This window comes from Podarcis erhardii, assembly GCF_964252035.2.
Source record: "Podarcis erhardii genome assembly, chromosome: 2".
In the NCBI taxonomy this organism is placed as follows: Eukaryota; Metazoa; Chordata; class Lepidosauria; order Squamata; family Lacertidae; genus Podarcis; species Podarcis erhardii.
The window spans coordinates 17,861,449-17,874,029 of NC_138498.1; the positions used below are offsets into that span (position 1 = coordinate 17,861,449).

At 44.2% G+C, this 12,581-nt stretch overlaps 1 protein-coding gene across 2 annotated transcripts in view; it reads right to left on the bottom strand.

The window, feature by feature from the left end:
- CA10 (carbonic anhydrase 10) overlaps positions 1-12,581 on the bottom strand; it is a 339,473-nt gene that overhangs the window by 324,785 nt on the left and 2,107 nt on the right. The window lies entirely within an intron of this gene.

Here is a 12,581-nt window from a genome sequence, read left to right on the forward strand (position 1 = left end):
CTGCTCCTGCCAACCTAGCAGTTCAAAAGCATGTCAAAGTGCAAGCAGATAAATAGGTATCGCTCCGGTGGGAAGGTAAACGGTGTTTCCGTGTGCTGCTCTGGTTCGCCAGAAGCGGCTTAGTCATGCTGGCCACATGACTGTACGCCGGCTCCCTTGGCCAGTAAAGTGAGATGAGCGAGGCAACCCCCGAGTCATCCATGACTGGACCTAACAGTCAGGGGTCCCTTTACCTTTATGCATATATTATAAATATAGCCACATATCACAGACCATCCAAGTGTCCCTATTTTCCAGGCACGGTCCCAGATTTAAAGAAGCCATTCTGGTTTCTGATTCGATCCTGGGATGTCCCACTTTACCTTAGGACATCCCGATTTTCATCAGAGAAATGTTGGAGGGTATGCATATCAGAATAAAGTTTCCTTGCCCAAAATGCTATTTTTATGTTCTGTTTGTTTGTTTGTTGTTGTTGTTGTTTGTTTACTAAACAAATGAGGCTGGCTTGGCTCTAGAGTGGTTTTCATAGGGCTTCATGGGATGAAGTGTGGGACAAATTAAAGGGGAGGCTATTGAAGACGGCGCAGAGTGCTGTTGGGAAAAGAACTGGCATTCTCCACCCCCATCAAATCTGACCGGCCTTTACCCAATAGCAGCATCAATTACCATTGTCCAAAATGTAAAATAACTGGCTCGAACATTGCAGTAGCTGTTAAGGTCATTTCTAATAAAACTATTAGCATGTGATCCCCTGGGCCTAGCAGAGTACAGCTCTGATTACTGAGCAAAAGTACCAAGGCGACTTAGTGTGCAATAGCCAGAGCAGAGAATTTAGCCTCTAATGATCCTGCTGATCCCTATCAACAGAAGGATACACAGCAGATTTATTTTTTCCTCTCTGAGAAGCACTTAAAACTCTCGGGCCCACTATCTCCTTCTGAGCCATGCAAAAGACAGATCAAGGCCAAAGTCAGAGGCTGTCAAGAACTGCTCCCCACCCAAAGGTATGAAAAGGTAACCATCAGTATGATACGTTTTCAGACCCGCCAAGTGTCCCTGTTTTCCATAGACAGTCCTGGATTTACAGAAGCTGCCCCAGTTTCTGATTTGATCACAAAATGTCCCACTTTTTCTTAGGGTGTCCCTATTTTCACCAGAGAAATGTTGGAGGGTATGGAGTTATGTGACCCCCTGAGCCAAGGAGGTAAGTAACTTTCCAAGCTTTGGAAGACATCTGAAGGCAGCCCTGTATAAGGAAGTTTTTACAATGTTTAATATTTTATTATATTTTGATATACTGTATGTTGGAAGCCTCTAATGTGGCTGGGGCAACCCAGTCAGATGGGTGGGGTAATAATAATAATAATAATAATAATAATAATAATAATAATAGTCCCTATTTCCATTGGAGAAATGTTGGAGGGTATGGGTTTTGAAGTTCTGACTTAGAAATAAGTCATACCATCTAGCTTTGGTAGCAACCGGGCACCCAGCATATTCTACAGGACGAGCACAAGCTCATCTGCTGCTAACCTTCCAAACATGGACAAGGAAGAATAAAGATGGACTTTTCCCAGTAGTGATGTACGGAAGTGAGAGCTGGACCATAAAGAAGGCTGATCGCCAAAGAATTGATGCTTTTGAATTATGGTGCTGGAGGAGACTCTTGAGAGTCCCATGGACTGCAAGAAGATCAAACCTATCCATTCTGAAGGAAATCAGCTCTGAGTGCTCACTGGAAGGACAGATCCTGAAGCTGAGGCTCCAATACTTTGGCCACCTCATGAGAAGAGAAGACTCCCTGGAAAAGACCCTGATGTTGAGAAAGATTGAGGGCCCAAGGAGAAGGAGACGACAGAGGACGAGATGGTTGGACAGTGTTCTCGAAGCTACCAGCGTGAGTTTGACCAAACTGCAGGAGGCAGTGGAAGACAGGAGTGCCTGGCGTGCTCTGGTCCATGGGGTCACGAAGAGTTGGACATGACTAAACGACAACAACAAAGGGACTAGCAGTAAGCACAGAGGAAATACATTAGGACAGCAATAAAAAGCCTTACATGTAAGAATCAGGAGCAAGACACTGATGCAAAAAGCAAGGGTGTTTTGTTTTTCTTTGCACATACGGTCATGGTATTTCTTTTATGCATCTGTTACATTTGTCCCTGGCATCCCATCCACACAGTTCACACATGCAAAAGGTTTCTGCTTGCACTGGTCTCTCAGATGTTCACAGTGCTGGTGGAAATGGATAGGGGCCCAGCAGCCTGCATGAATATCAGAATCCCCACTACTGATATGGGGAATGTCTAAGGAACTGTCAGGCAGCGGAGGAACCAATCCCCTCAGCAGGTTGCCAGGAACGGACGAGACAAGGAAAAGTCCCATCTGCTTTTATTCAATATTCACAGAGAGAGGCTCGGGAATGCAGCCTGTCGGAATAATGGTGTTGTCCTGAGTGACTCTCCATCCCCCTTTTCTCCCACTTCCTCATTCATCATCTCTTTTATGGGTTTTGCTGAGGGCCCTTTGCTTCTCAGCCCTTTGCTCTCCTACTTTCAAGGTCCGCCATGTTCAGGGAGAGAAGGGGGGATGGTCTGGAATGCTTTCTAAAGACATTGTGTCCATCAGCTGTTGCCCTCCTGGTGGTTCCTGTTCTTCCTCCTCCTCTCCCATTATTTCCCAGCTTTCCCCCTCATCTGCCTCTGAGCTGTGACCTCCCTCAAACCCCTGTTGTAATTCTGAACTGTCATCTTCTTCTCTGGAAGGGTCAGGCCGGAGAGGCGGTCTCCACCATTCTTCCTCTGCCCAGTCCCTGACAGGAACACATGAACTTGCCAGTTTCAGGAAAGCCACTACCCTTCCAAATAACAACTGCCAAATTCACTGTGGACATGCCCTGTGGGAGGGCAGAAAAGCTTTTAGCAATTTTTTTTAAAAAAAAAATGTTGAAGGATGGAAATCCTGCAAGCCGAAATCCTGTGCAAGAAAAAAACGTCCACTTGCCGAATGGGGCTTGATCCCCTCTCCTCCCTCCACCCCACAAGCACCCCCCAAATTCGCTTGTGGGGGGCAAGAGAATCCCCAGAACAGTGCACAGAGGGAGGGGAGGGGAGTGGGGATAATTCCATCTGGCAAGCTGATATGTTTGTGCAGGCAAAACAATAGTTGCAATAGTGTGACATTGAATTCCACTCTAAGAGTTATTTATTATCAGCAGCTTGCAGAAAGCCACATCTGACCATGTGTGGTAAGCATTGCATTCAGACAGCTAGGCAAAGATGTGTTCAAAATTCTTCTTTGGGTTCATGGTTGACACAGGCAGACAGGCAAGCTCAGACAGACAGACAGACAGACAGACAGAACTAGCTAGTAATTCCTGAAGACCCTAATGGCTCTGAGCTGTACTGTAGAATATTGAGAACCTGCTGCCCTCCCCAAGGTTGCTGGACTCCAACCCCCATAAGTCCCAGCCAACATAAACACTATCCAGGGATGATGGGAGTTACAGTCCAACAATATCCAGAGGACCATGGGTTAGCCATCCCTAATCTGGGGCAAAACTAGGAATAAATCATTTTCATTTTATTTTACTGAAAATACAAGTATTCTTCTCATTAGCTGACTAAGAGAACTCTGCCACCAAGTAGTCGTCAAACCCGACTAAGGCTCTTGTAAGATAGTGTTCTTAAAATAAATTTGTCTTTAAGGTCTGAAGTGGTAATTTAATTAAGAGTATGATTATAAGACGAAACTCAAAAATAGTTAACAAGAGAAAGATCTTGTCATCTTGCGAGACACCAGCTGAGATAGCCTTTAGCCTCTGGTTTAGCCATCTGATAAAAATAATTCCAATAGAGAATGCACACCATAATTAAACTATCCTTCTGTGACATATCCCCAACAGCTAAAAATATGGAGATTTCGGCGATTAAAGGACTCGTTCCGCAGATGCTATCCAGACAATGTGATACATGGATACCCAGGTGACATGGGCGGTGCAGCTCTGAGAAACTCCCAAGCATACTTATAAGAAGCAGGATTTTGTCCGGTTACAACCCACTTTTAATACTTAGAACCCTAAAGTGCAGCAGTCTTCTTCAGCCCCACTTCCCCCTAGCCTTGCTGTGTTGAGCAGCAAGGTCTGAAGGGGGCTTGTAAGTATGTTTGCCTAAATGTACCTTCATGCTTCCCCACAATGCAGAATCTTAACCACACAGGTTCCCAGTCATGGGAAGAACTGCCAGAAAAAAGAAGGTAAAGGCAGTGTTTTTTCCTAAATAATAATAAAAAATGCTTAGGGGTACTCCATTTCCCTACTCATATTGAAATACCTCAATGAGGCCAAACGTAGATTCATAATATGTTTATGGGTATGCGTACCCCTGCATCCCCCCTGAAAAAAGCACTGGGTAAAGGACCCCTGGACAGTTAAGTCCAGTCAAAGGCGACTATGGGGTTGTGACGCTCATCTCGCTTTCAGGTAGTGGGAGCCAGTGTTTTCCCACAGACAGTTTTCCGGGTCATGTGGCCAGCATGACTAAACCGCTTCTGGCACAACGGGACACCGTGACGGAAACCAGAGCGCATGGAAACACCGTTTACTTTCCCGCTGCAGCAGTACCTAATTATCTACTTGCACTAGTGTGCTTTCGATCTGCTAGGTTGGCAGGAGCTGGGACAGAGCAACGGGAGCTCACCCCATCATAGGGATTCATACCACCGACCTTCTGATCGGCAAGCCTAAGAGGTTCAGTGGTTTAGACCACAGCGCCACCCATGTCCCAGTTCCTGTCATGGGAAGAACTGCAAGTATGTTGAGGCAAACACACCCACAATACCCTTTTTGATTTTACGACTCAATGTGGTGAGGTCAAAGGAGCAACGTGGCAAACAGGGCCCTGCACCTCCTACTTGCTTATAACTTTAACACCCTTAGACAACTGGTGAGACGGAGCCCTTCAGCACAGGCAACAAGCATTTTAAGCACATCCAATTGACCTGCAAGCAGGCGCATTATGTTGCCCCCAGAATTGGCTGGGAAAGGGGGCGAGGCAGGGGGCCGGGCCGGGATGAAGCAGGCTTAAACATGCTCGGGCCAGGAATGCAAGCCCCATACAAAATGGTTGTTGCTTGTTATCTGGTTTTGGTAGAATGCCCCTCTCTATCTGCTCTACTGAAAGCAATGGAAGATGCAATAATTAAAGGGATCCCCCCCCCAAGGAATGGGTTTAGAGCAGGCATCCCCAACCTGCGGCCCTCCAGATGTTTTGGCCTACAACTCCCATGATCCCTAGCTAACAGTACCAGTGGTCAGGGGTGATGGGAATTGTAGTCCAAAACATCTGGAGGGTCGAAGGTTGGGGGTACCTGGTTTAGAGCTAGAGTACTAGGCACATCAAGTTGATGGATTATGCCAAAATGGCCATAATGACCAGAAGAATCAGAAATCAGGAAGACCAAAATTTTAATATGGAATGGCGAAATTTTATAACTTGTCTTAAAAACCATTGTAAAATTGTTAGTAGGATTGGAATAACACTTGCAGTTTAATGGTGGATTTTGGACACAATGGAGAGGTAAAAGATTTGGATTCTCATAAAAGATGCAGGAGGAAGTGATTAACAATAGGACCCACAAAGGAGAGGAGGGAAGTCTAAGAGATTCCTTGGAATCTTGTTTTTATGTTGTAAATTGGATATGTGATTGTAAAATTTTAATGTGAAAAACCAAATAATATTTTTTAAGTGTTGGTGTACTATGCACTTTCTGAGATGTTATTGTTATGAAGAACACTTGATTTGCTGCTTTTTATTATTCTTATTGCACAAAGAGGAAGTGAAAATTATTATAATTTTAAAATGAAGTGAATGAATAGAGGTAGTCAAACGAAACCTATTCATTTTGTTGTTGTCTTTTTGCTATCGTCATCGCAATTATCAATCTCATTTTTATCCTGCCCTTCCTCTAACCAGTGATCCCAGGGTAGGTTATGTAACACAGAGAAACAAAACAATATGGCCCATCAATAAAACATTAAAAATGTAAGATTCATAAATATTTCATCCATCCCATCTCTGTAAATCCCAGTGACCTAGATATATTGAACTCCTACACCATTAAAAAGCTTGGAAGAAGAGATTCTGCAATCATAGATGCTTTCTTGATTGCCACTATAAATGCCTTATTCCCCATCCAAGGCGAATCCAAGGATTGCTGGAATGTGTAACATGAAAACTTTGCCAAGTGTGTGAAGAGGAAAGTTTCGTATGTTTGGCTTGTAGTGTGTGCATGGAAGAAATAAACATGGGTTGGCCACACACTGCACATATCGAAAAGCAGAATGTGGTATATACTATACCTGTCAACAGTCCCAATTTGACCAGGACACCCGGGAATTACAGAAGCCATCCCGGAATCTGAATGGATCCTGGAATGCCCCGTTTTTGGTAACACAGGAGTTTTGTGCTGTATTTTCCTAGCTGTTTTCATGGATTGTGCCACCACTGCTCAGGGGACATAATCTGGGGCGGTGTTCTAGCCTCATGTAGGAACAGAAGCCTGAATGTGCATAAAAGGTGTGTCCTGTCCTGCTGTGTCACATGACACCCACTGGCGTGAAGGAAATTTAGTGTGACATGGAAGTACAGTGGTGCCTCGCAAGACGAAATTAATCCATTCCGTGAGGCTCTTCGTCTAGCGCTTTTTTCGTCTTGCGAAGCAAGCCCATTGACAGCTTAGCGGATTAGCGCTATTAGCGGTTTAGCGGCTTTTAGCGTTCAGCTGTTAAGCGGCTTAGCGGCTTAGGAAAAGGGGGGGAAAGGGGAAAAAACCCGCAGGAACTCGCAAGATTTTTTCGTCTTGCGAAGCAAGCCCATAGGGAAATTCGTTTTGCGAAGCGCCTCCAAAACGGAAAACCCTTTCGTCTAGCGGGTTTTCCGTCTTGCGAGGCGTTCGTCTTGCGGGGCACCACTGTATATCGATCAAAAAGTCACAATTCTATGACACAAGAGGTAATAGAGCAAAAGGAATATTTAAGTCTTCAACAGGAAAGCCAATACAATAGACCCCATGTCTGAATACACCCTAGGCCTCTACCGCAACCACACCATATTTCCAACACCTCTCATCACTTATGATATGACCAGTGCTTTTTTTCCCCTCGGGGTACGCAGGGGTACACATACCCATAAACATTTTGTGAATTTACGGGAGAAAAAACTATTATTATTTTTTTAAAAAAATAGTTTCTTCTCTAGCACGGTGAATCATCAGTTCCGTTGCTACTCCCGATGGCGGCCTCATTTCCTGTCACACTGTTTCCTGAGTCTCAGACAGAAGTGAGCGTTTAATGTGTGAAGCAGTGTGGAATGTGGACGTGTGGTGTTTTACTGATGAAACTTTGGCCTCACTGAGAGGCAGCATTTCAATATGAGTAATGCATGTTCTTTGTACCTTTTTCTATTTACTGTATTTATTTTTCTCAATTTGAACTATAAAATGGTGGTTTTATTGAGTCAAAATGAGAGTACCCCTAAACATTTTTTAAGGGGAAAAAAGCACTGGATATGACAACAATTAAAAATCTGCTTTGGTCGTCCACAAAGACCTTCCAGTGACTAGTTTTGTTTTGTTTGTTTTTCTTTGGTATGTCTAGTGTTGTTGTATTATGATATACTAGTGTTGCTGTTCTTTCTACATTTTAACAATAAAAAGTATTAATCAAAACAAACAAACAAACAAACAAACAAACAAACAGAACATACGAGTTCTAATTAGAAAGGAAAGAATCCCTACCTCCACCTTTCTCTATTGTAGTACGAAACCAAGTACAGTATAACATGAGTTTGAGTAGGTTGCGCATAATTTTGCTCCAAGAATGATCTTGCCGTTGTGTAAACAAACTCTGCATTTTGGTACTACAATCCACAAAGCCATTTTACTATATGACCACCATTTTGACTCAGTACATAAAAATGTATCATTTTGCTTCTAATCCAGGAATCCAGCAATTTTTAATAACTACCCTGTACAAGTGAGTAGTAGAGATCCAGCATTATTTCCCCTATGGAGTGCAATGATCTGCAAAACAAAGATCCCAAATACCACACATCTGTGGATACAGGTGTAACATGAACATTTATATAAAGCATGATTAGGGACACATCCAGGCTTAATAACAGAGCACTACCCATGTGTCAGCAATTTCTGATTTTACTTTAATAGTCAAAAATAAATTTACCACTAGGAGGGTGACCAGGCTTCAGATAGTGCCACAGTGTTTCTCAAACTTGGGCTTGCAGCTGTTGTTGGACTACAACTCCCATCATCCCTGAACACTCATCCTGTTAGCTGGGGATGATGGGAGTTGTTGTAGTCCAACAACAGCTAGAGACCCAACACTAAATCACCATTTAGTGCAGCATGAATGAGCCAGGATGGGCTTCAGGCATGCATTCCATTCCCTTCCCTAATATAATTAGGAGGAGGAGACTTGAAGCATCTGCTTCTGGATTTAAACTAACCAACAAGGATAAATTGAAATTAATAATTATGGAAGCAAGCCATGGTGATAAGTTCATGGTTTCCAGTCCTGTATTCAACTGCACATCACTTTGAATTCCACTTTGGTAGACTTAATTGGTAGAATTAATGAATGTGATTAATGAATGTGGTAAGTCAATCGTGAAGCATATAGTCTTCTGACCTGGAAGCTTCCATTTCTGAATCTCAGATATGAGTAACATCACTGTGGTTATTCAGTGGTGATAAAATACTCTGCACATGGCCAGAGCCACTCTCTCCTATATTCACAACAAGCACTCTAGCAAGGCATGGCTTTGCAAATGAGGGCCCCAAAGAATGGCTTGTGGTCAGACAGAAGTTTTTTTAGATGTGCAGAGACACAAACATGACCGCAATGAAGTAACACCTTAATGTTCTGGAGCATTACTGAGATGTATTTCATTCTTGTATGCTTCCATCTCATGAATTTATCAACACCTCATCAACAAATTTAGTGCACTGCTAATGATCCTTAAGACCAACTGGTTTTCACACTTAATGGTGTTAGGTACATAACAGTGTACCTAATTGTAGCAGTAAGCTATGTGGCAAATATTAGGTACTCTAGCCAGGAACTGCTTTTTACTGAGACACCATTGTCCAAAACAAAACATCTCACCAGAATGTCTGCCGCTCTGGTATGTTCGTAGTGCCTATCGCCAATGTTTAAAGCAGAGACTCTGTTGTTTTCCATCGCACCTGGCTGACTCCTTCCTAACGTTATGCAAACATTACCCAAGGCTTGTGCAAAATAAATGACAGCGCAGAGAAATGTGTCAGCCATTATGTGATCGGGAGCATCCCACCTACAGCTGCAAATGTTGCTGCTAATTAATCTGTCGTGGCATTACACGGAAAAAGGGATTTGGGCCAAAGGAGCACAGAACACGTAATCCATATGCCTTTTACTCAGTGTCACGATTATCTGAAGGTCCCTGGGAGCTGCAGCCGGGTGGGAACTCATTTTAGCATCCTTGTTTTGACATCGTTTCCTTGGCACAACACTCAATTAATAATGCTTTACTGTAGCATCATTAGGGGGGCTGGAGACCGTGACAGCATCCGACTTCCTGGGAGGATTGGGTTTTCCACAGCACTCAGATGCCACATTTCAGATTATGGTGGTTTTTTTAAAAATTGCCTATTCTGATAATCACTCAGGTCTTAGAAAATGACAGCTATGAGATGCAAAAAACCAGCCACCACCCCTCCTGCCTTTTACCAGAAATAGAAAACATCCAGTTTCCACATAGATGAAAAGTACACATTATTTCATGAGCAAAAAATAAACACTGCCAAGCTTCTAATATAATGCAGAGATGAAGAACACCACAATTTATCCACTTCTCTCTATCAAAACCACTTCTGTCTAATGTAAACCGTGCCAACACTTCAGTAACTAAAACCCTGGCGTTAACTGAATTACCTGTGTGACTCGATGAGGAATGTTAAGCAGCTAGGGATTGGCAAAATGATAATGAACACATTTTGTTCCCCCATATGGAGCACCCTTAACACACCTTCTGAATTTAAGTGGTCTGCCACAACGCTTCAGGTATCACTAATTTCCATTGCAGAGCCCTGCCCGCCCCCCCTTTGCCAGGTAGGCTGTTAGCAGAAAACTGCTACAATGCTAATTTCAATTATGTAAAGGAAAAAAGAATGTTTACCCAGATTACTTGCAGTGTAATGGTCATGATTAAATGGCTATTACATTGTAGCCAAAGGTTCTCCAAGCCTATTCCTAGGTTCTTAAAACATTTTTTACAACAAACATGGTCAAAAAGCCCAGACTGCTATGTTTAGCTGATTTGCCACAATATCATTCCAACGGGACCTTCCCCTTGCATGGAAACATGCCTACATGCCTATGAAGGTAAAAGCACAAATCCTGTCACTAATGCTGAATCCTATCCACCAACAGAACAAGCAAGCAGCCAAAAACAAGCAACAGACTCTACCTTTCTAACCTACCAAAGGAGGGGGGGGGGGTTGATTTCAATGTTTCAGCTGGCAAATGTACATTTCCCCTCATTTTAGACATTGCTACAGATATTTAAACCTTTAGAAATATATTCATTTCCTTCCAGTTACCTATACTGAACACCTGATATATAGAGAGGGGGGGGGGGAGAGAGAGGATTTCGTTCGTTAAGTTGTCATTGGTGAAAAAATTCATAGCAGGATTCATTCTATGCTCTAACACTTCTCCTGTTACCCAGCCGTGTCAATAAAGCTACCAACACACACACAATTTGAGTCAAGTAGAAAAGACGGCTATCAAGGATGCTCTCATACCCTGGACCATATGACAAAACAGGTAAAAGCATCCCATGCACAAAATATCAGTTTGATATTTGGACTTCCAAAGAAAGCTTTTAGTATGGTGTTGTTTTTACTTTTTCTTTCCTTCTTTGCCACACTGGCATTTGGGGGTATTTCATTTCCACCAGGCCTATCCAGACTTCTTCTTCTTAATTTATTTTTTAATGCAAGCCCCTATTTGAAAAAGAAGCATAGGATGAACGAGTTGTTCACCCCTCCCACCCTAGTCACCACCACCAAATCCCTGGGGTCGAAACCTTCAGGATAAGATTTATGTTGGCTTTGATGCAACTTAATAAAGCCCTCCAGATGGAAGACTTGGGCACAGGTGGCATGAGCCACAAGCGGGAGACAGCAGCATTGGCAGACCTAGGAGAATGCTCTTGAATAGACAGGGCTCCCAGTGGGTATGCAACTCCTTGCCCTCTCACGTGTGGGAAAGAAAGAGAAAAATCAAGCTTGCTCACTGCAGCATTCGTTTTTGCACCAACTATTACATCAGGTAGCTTTTGAAAAATAGTGAGAGTGTGGATGGTTGCAGAGCTTTTTCTCCCTATAGCAGTTCTTGGCCCAGCCAGTAGGGGGTGGTATTGCAGTGTGCCCCCCCCCACCTCCCCTTGCAACAGCACCTTGACTTATAGCAACAACAGCAGAAGATGGTGGAGAGGGTTTCCGACCTGATGTCGCACAAAATGGAAAGGGCTGGGGGTCTTCGACAGAAAAGAAACTGAGAAGCAAAAGCCCTGCACCTCTCCAAACGAGGCCGGGGGGGGGGGGAGGGGACAGCACTGGTGCATGAGGTGAGAAATTGCCAAGGAGCACAGAGCAGCTGCTGTTGCGAGGCGATTTCCTGAGGGGGCTTTGGACGCTTCTGCAGAATAAAGAGGAGGGGAAAGCAAGAGCAAGCGAGGGCTGGGAATTTATCTTCCTACCTCCTCCACCATGCAAAAGTTATTAGAACTGAGAATTCCGAGAGGCTCTGAACACAAGCGTTCCAAACTGAGAACATGGCAACTCTGCAACGTTGGCCAGCGAGGCAATGGATCAGTGTGTGAGATCAGCCTTAGATGACACCACTCTGGAGGAGGGCTGCCAGGGCAAGGCAAGAGCCAAGCGTAGCTGATCAGATTATAAGGGGGGGGGGGAGTGGAGGAAAACCAAATAAGATGGAAGTTGAAAGGCTCGCAGTTTCCAGAGCACAGCGGGTGGCTAACTTCAAAAAAAATGGGGGCTGCCAAATCCTAGCCCTGCCAAACAGCAATGAGAAGCAGATATCTGGTTCAAGCCAACAAGCATGAGACAGTGGGGAGTGGTATGTTTTCACTGGCTTGGCAGAAGAGGGCCTCCCCCAGGGGCTTTCATGCCTGCTCCAGTGGCTGCTCCACCTCTGCTTACAAGCCCGAGGGCAAAGGCATCTGCCTTCAGAGAAGGGAATCAGAAGCCAAGATGCCCCGCAGGGGAGCAGGGGGGTGTTTGAAGTGCCCCAAACACCAAATCCGAGGGTCCCATCCTCCTCCCCTATTGCTCTCTCTGGCTGGGGCGTTAATTATTCCAGTGCGAGTGACGTGACAAATTAAACGAGGCGGCCAAGGCTTCTGAAGTAGAAAGAGCATGTCTTCTACCAATAATAAATTGCTGTAATCCTAAACGCCAGGCGCCAGGCCGTGGCTGGTCATTAATTGGGCAGGATCTTT